Source organism: Elephantulus edwardii, unplaced genomic scaffold (genome assembly GCF_000299155.1).
Source record: "Elephantulus edwardii isolate Elephantulus edwardi_28Jun2011 unplaced genomic scaffold, EleEdw1.0 scaffold00086, whole genome shotgun sequence".
Taxonomy (NCBI): Eukaryota; Metazoa; Chordata; class Mammalia; order Macroscelidea; family Macroscelididae; genus Elephantulus; species Elephantulus edwardii.
In genome coordinates, this window is record NW_006399836.1 from 11,446,551 (window position 1) to 11,452,720 (window position 6,170).

The 6,170-nt window shown below is 39.3% G+C and overlaps 1 protein-coding gene across 1 annotated transcript in view; it reads right to left on the reverse strand.

The window, feature by feature from the left end:
* LOC102867575 (apolipoprotein L3-like) overlaps window positions 1–6,170 on the reverse strand; it is a 27,452-nt gene that overhangs the window by 20,639 nt on the left and 643 nt on the right. The window lies entirely within an intron of this gene.

Consider the following 6,170-nt stretch of genomic DNA (forward strand, 5'->3'; position numbering starts at 1 on the left):
AGCTTTATGTCTATTTCTGTCTCCCCCTCCCCACTTCCCCATGGACTGCCCTTAGGTCACTTCTGAATTATTTGATGGAATAGGGAAGAATAGGGAGAACGTGAGCCCCTATCCAGGCTATTCTTAGCTGAGGACTACGAAATAACTGAGGAGACTCCCCTGGGTTTCTCCCAGAGTGCAGAGATCTGCTCGTCCAATTCCTCCTTAACTATTGATTCACCTGCAGCAAACTAAGCTTTGGAGTTTCCATCCTCAATTCCACATCCTGAGAAGAGAAAGAAATAATACCTGGATTGGATGCATCATCTCCTGCAGCAGGTTCATCTTCTCCTGGGCTGGACCCACCTTCTTCTGGAGTGGGACTATCCTCTTCTGGGCTGGGGTTGGGCCCACTCTCTTGCAGATTGGACCCATCCTCTTCTAGGTTAGTTTCACTCTCTTCTGGACTGGGCTCATCCTCTCCTCGGGTCGTGGGATCAGCAATGGCCTCTCTATGTTTCTCTTCAGGATTCATGTTTCAGTGTCCAGGCTGGAAGGAGTCTACACTTTGTCTTTGGAGAAGAAAAAAACAATGTAAGAGAGTGAATGAGATCCCGCTGTGGCAATAAGCGCAAAAGGACCAGGTATCTCGGGATTCCCCCAGGATGCAACAAATGCAGCCACAGAGTTATCCCAAAGTCTCTGCAGGACACAGCCAAGTGTTATCAAAAGAAAATTGCTCATCCTTTTCTCAGTTCTCCTCTGCTCTGTGAAGGCAAATCAGCAGGTCCTACTGGGACACAAAGAAGAGTACTCAGATGAAGACAGAAGTTATTGCTGGGTTCATTTCAACTCATAATAACCCCAAGTGACAGAGCAGAATTGTTCCAAACTGTTTCCCAGTCTTGACTAAAACGAAAAAACCCTAACTAGTCATTTTCCTCAAAGGCCTGAAGGTGAAAATTCAAGCCTTGAATTGCAATATTTTATGGTTCTATGAGTAAATATGTATAAAAGAAAATCTGGACATGCTCACCAGTCTATGTCAGGAAGTTTGAAAGACAGGCTGCAGACACAAGAGATCCGTATTTGTTTCCATTCCTAAGAGAGGTGACCCAATAGAATGTGGAAATGATCAGACTAAATCATTAATATCATACGCAAGCAAAATATTGGTGAAGATTGTAAAAAAAAAATGCATAGAGCACTACATTGACAGAGAACTACATTGACAGCCAAAAGTTCATGCTGGATTTAGAAAAGACCATGGCACCAGGGATAGCATTGCTGCTGTGAGATGTATCCTAGTTGAAAGCATAGAATACCAGAAAAATGTCTATCTGTGTCATATGTACTTTGCAAAGGCATTTCATTGTGTGGATCATAACAAATAATGGTTATCATTGAGAAGAATGGGAATTCCAGGGTACTTAATTATCCTTACATGAACTCTATACCTACACCAAGACAAATTAGCCTTATAGGAAATCTATACCTAGACCAAGAACTGTCATCAGAACAGAACAAGGAAACACTGCATGGTTTAAAATGAAGGAAGGTGTGTCTGAGGAATGTATCTTTGCTCATATCTGTTCAATCACAATGCTGAGAAAATTATTACCGAAACAAGATTCTGTGAGGAAGAATGTGGCATCAGGATTGGATGAAGTCTCATCAACCACCTACACTAAGCAGATGACACAACCTTGCTTGCTTAAAGGGGAGGGAACTTGAGGTGCTGCCTACAGAAAAATCAAAGACTACAGCCTTCAATGTGGATTACATCTAAATATCAAGAAAACAAAGATCTTCCCCACTGGACTAATAGGCAACATCATGACAGATAAAGAAAAAAATGAAATTGTCAATGATTTCATCTTACTTGAATCCACAACCGACACCCTTGGTACCGCAAGTCAGGAGATCAGGTGATGTTTCACACTGAACTAGTCTACTGTCAGGAACATCTCCAAAGAACTGAAGAACAGTGATGCCAGTTTAAAGACTAATATGTGTCTGATTCAAGCCACAGTCTTTCCAATCCCCTGCTATGCTTCTGAGAGCTGGACAAAGAAGAACCGATGCCTTTGAGTTGTGAAGTTGAAGAAGAGTTCTGAACAGCCAGTTCATGGACTGCCTAAATAACAGGTGTGCCTTGCAGTTAGTGCAACCAGAGTGCTCCTTAGAGGCAAGGCTTCTCCCCGCCCCCCACATACTCGGGGCATGTTGTCAAAGAAGCTGTTCCTTGGGGAGGCACATCATGCTCGGAGAGGTGGAAAGCCAGCAAAAGAGAGGAAGACCCTCAGCAAATATAGGCTGATACAGTGCTTGTGGCAATAGCTCAAGCATGCCGGGGACTCTAAGAATGGTGCAGGATAGAAAAAGTCCAGATATGTTTTTCATAGAATCACTATGAGTCAAAAAACAGCATCATAAAACAACAATAGATATGAAATAGTGAATAATGCTGAATAATCAAAAGAAGATGTAAGGAAATACACAGAATCGCTTTATCAAGAAGAATTTGTCCAACCCCAACCATTCATGGTGTCTCAAATAAACAAGAACCAGTGGTCCTGATGTCAGATGCATCTTTCTGGCTGAAAGCAAGGAATACAAGACAAAGTTTATCTGTGTTTTATTGGTTATGTAAAAAACATTTGACTGTGTGGGTCACAACAAATGACAGACAACATGGTAAAGAATGACAATTCCACAATGTATAAGTGTGCTCATACAGAACCTACACAGATCAAGTTATAGTTGTTAAAATAAAACTGAGGATATTGTACAGTTTAACATCAGGAAGAGTGTGTATATGTGGTAGGGTTGGCTCATACACCATATTTATATAATCTGTGTTCTAGTCAGATAATCCAATGAATTAGAATGTCTGAAGAAGAACAGAATATGAAAACAGCAGGAAGACTCATCAACAACCTGCAATGTACAGATGACCCAGCCTTTCTTACTGGAAGCAAAAAGAATTTGAAATACTTACTAATGAAGATAAAAAAATGACAGCCTTTGGTGTGTTACACTTCAACATATAGAGAATAAAAAGCAATATCATGGTAAATAAGCAACTGGTGGGTGAGTAAGTTTGGGGGTGGCAAATGTGCAACAATGAAAAAAATATTTAATGTTTTAAAAAACCAAGTAATTGGACCAATAAACAACATTATGAAGGGAAGGTGAAAAGAATGGAGTTGTGGATTTCACTCTGTTTGAATCCACAAACAACTTTCATAGAACCAGCAGTAATGAAATGATGGATCACATTGGCAAATCTACCCCTAAAATACCACACTGTAAGGTATGAAAACAAAGACATTATGTTGAGGACTAGGGTGCACCTGACCCGAGTCATAGTCTTTTTCACCTCATATGTTTGTATGAAAAAACGATGAAGAAAGAAGAGTTAAGAAGAATCAATGCCTTTGTTTTATGGTATTGATAAAGAATATTTATCTTCCCAGTAGTGGAATTGCACTACTGGGAATTTACCCTAAAGAAACCATAACCACCACCCAAGCAGATATATGCACACCCATGTTTATTGCTACTTTGTTTGCAATAGCAAAGAGCTGGAAACAACTCAAGTGCCCATCAACCAATGAATAGAGAAGCTCTGGTATATTCACACAATGGAATACTATGCAGCATTGAAAAAACAAACAACTCATGAAATATTATGCAAAATGGATGACCTTGAAGGACATTATGTTGAGTGAAATATATCAGTCACAAAAGGAAAAATATTGCATAGGGCCACTGTTGCAAAGCGGGCTGACATCAGGGTTGAGGGAAGGCAGAGAAGGAGGGGAGGAATGATGTATATTGCATTGAAACAGATGAGGGAGAGAACTGTTTAAAAGAGATATGTGAAAAAAAAATAAAATAAAAGGGATATGTGATTAGGTATTATTATTGTGAAAGGAGTCCAGAATGAAGGCTGCACCACAGTGGAATAGACTTGGGGGTAGGGATTGCATAACAATGAAAGAGTTTTTCTTTTACTTTTCAAGGAGAAGAGTGAATTGTGGGGGGATGGGTTGGGCAGGGAGAAAAGTGCAACAATGAATGAATGGAAACCCTAAGTCTTTACAAACTTTCATTAAAATTACTAAGAAAAAAAGTATTTATCTTCAGGACTGCCAGAAGAAAGAATAAATGTGTCTTATAAGTTGTACACTCAGAATGCTTTTTAGAGGTGAGTATGGCTACAAAGTCTGTACATGTAATAAGAAGATATCTAGAGAAAGACATTGTGCTTGGACCAGGGGAAGGTCAGCACAGAGAAGACCTTCAATGAGATGATTAACACAATGGCTGTAACAGTGGTCTCACGCCTGGCAATGACTGTGAGGATGGTAAGCTTCTGCACTGTTGTATATAAGATCTCTGTGAGGTGGAAGGGGATAGGACAGTGTTTAGATCAGTTAATAACAGGGTGAATATGAGAGGTACTCAACTCAATGGCACCTAACACAACACGAGGTGGAAGTCACTCAATGACATCAAATAACAACAGTTATGAAAGGAATATTTTTAGACCATTTCCACACCACTGTATCTGTGTCGAAATCCTCTTGAAGTATGTCCTGTCTTGACCACAGAGAAATTATGTCTTAACTCTTCATTATTTTTATCTTACTTGGATCCACAACCAACATCCTTGGTACCAGCAGCCAGAGTGCACCCTAGAGGTAAGTCTGGTGAAGCTTCATCTCACAAAAACTGGGCATGTTGCTAAGAAGGGCTGTTCCTTGGAAAGGCGCATCAGGCTTGGAAAGGGGGAGGGTCAACTAAAGAGAGGAAGAACAGCGACAAGATGGATTGACATGGTGACTACAGCAATGAGCTCATGTGTGTCAGAGGTGATGAGGTTGGCACAGGATAGAACAGGGTTCAGATCTGTTGATCATTGGGTCGCTATGAGTCATACTTTCCTTGACAGCACCTAAAAACAACAACATCTATTTACAGGTATTAACCTGATAAAGAACTCAAGGATAGGAATATGTTATCAGTTTGTTCCAATATTACTAAAAGCAACATAACTCCCTCCCTCATCCTCAGGTTTTCAGAAGTTGTGAATTGCTTAGAAAGAGAGTTCCATCTTTTTCTTAGGTAGCTGCTGGTAGATTCAAACTGCCTGCCTTTGGGATAACAGTGTAACTCTTTTCCCACCAGACCAGTGTAAACATGGATTTATTTCATACATTTTACTTTTGATCAAAAAATTTAAAAACACTTTATAGCCTAAGGGTCAATAATGTTAGGATTATTATTATTGTTTACGTTAGATGTATCTTGGTTAAAATCAAAGACTACCGTAAGGATATTTATTCATGTTTTATTGATTATGCAAAAGCAGTAGACTGTATGGATCAGAATGAATTATGACTAACACTGAGAAGAATGGAAATGTCAGAACATTTAATTGTGCTCTTCAGAATCTTATACCTAGATCAACAATCTGTTGTCAGAGCAGAACAAGGGACCACTGCAAAGTTTAAAACCAGTAAAAATGTATAATAAACTGTCTCTGAAAAACCTGCTGGAAGGTCCTGTAAGAATCAATTCCAAATCAAGGGTACGTAACAATAACAGCAACTAATAAAGCCTTCATTATAGGATTCACTTCAGCCAAAAAGAAAGCAAAAAGCAACATCAGATAAAACAGCAACTGGACCAATAAGCAACATCATGAAAGAGAAATTACTAGAATCACGATTCTAATTAACAGATTCAGCAACATGACAGCGATGAGACATCTGCCCATAGTCACGTGGAACGTGAGTGAATGGAATGCACCAATTAAGGCAGAAAGAGTAGCAGAATATTCCATGTGCACAACAATGAGCAGGATAAGAAAACCTGGCTCATTGTTATGCTGTCTACAAGAGACACATCAAAGACACAACAAAATCAAAGGAGAGAGATATATATATAACCTTTTTATTGTCTCCCTAGTTGTCATTACAGAGAAGTCGTAGACCATTTCACAAGATAGAATGCCCAAGCAGCTGCACTGAATGATCTTTCTACTCTTTTTTTTTTTTTAGTTTAAACACACTTTATTTTTAGACAACCTATGACATTTTTTCCCTTTAAAAAAAATGCCTCCGCTCCAAATAAATGAAGGTCAAAATTACAATGGAGAGGTCAAGATGGTATCTCAGTCC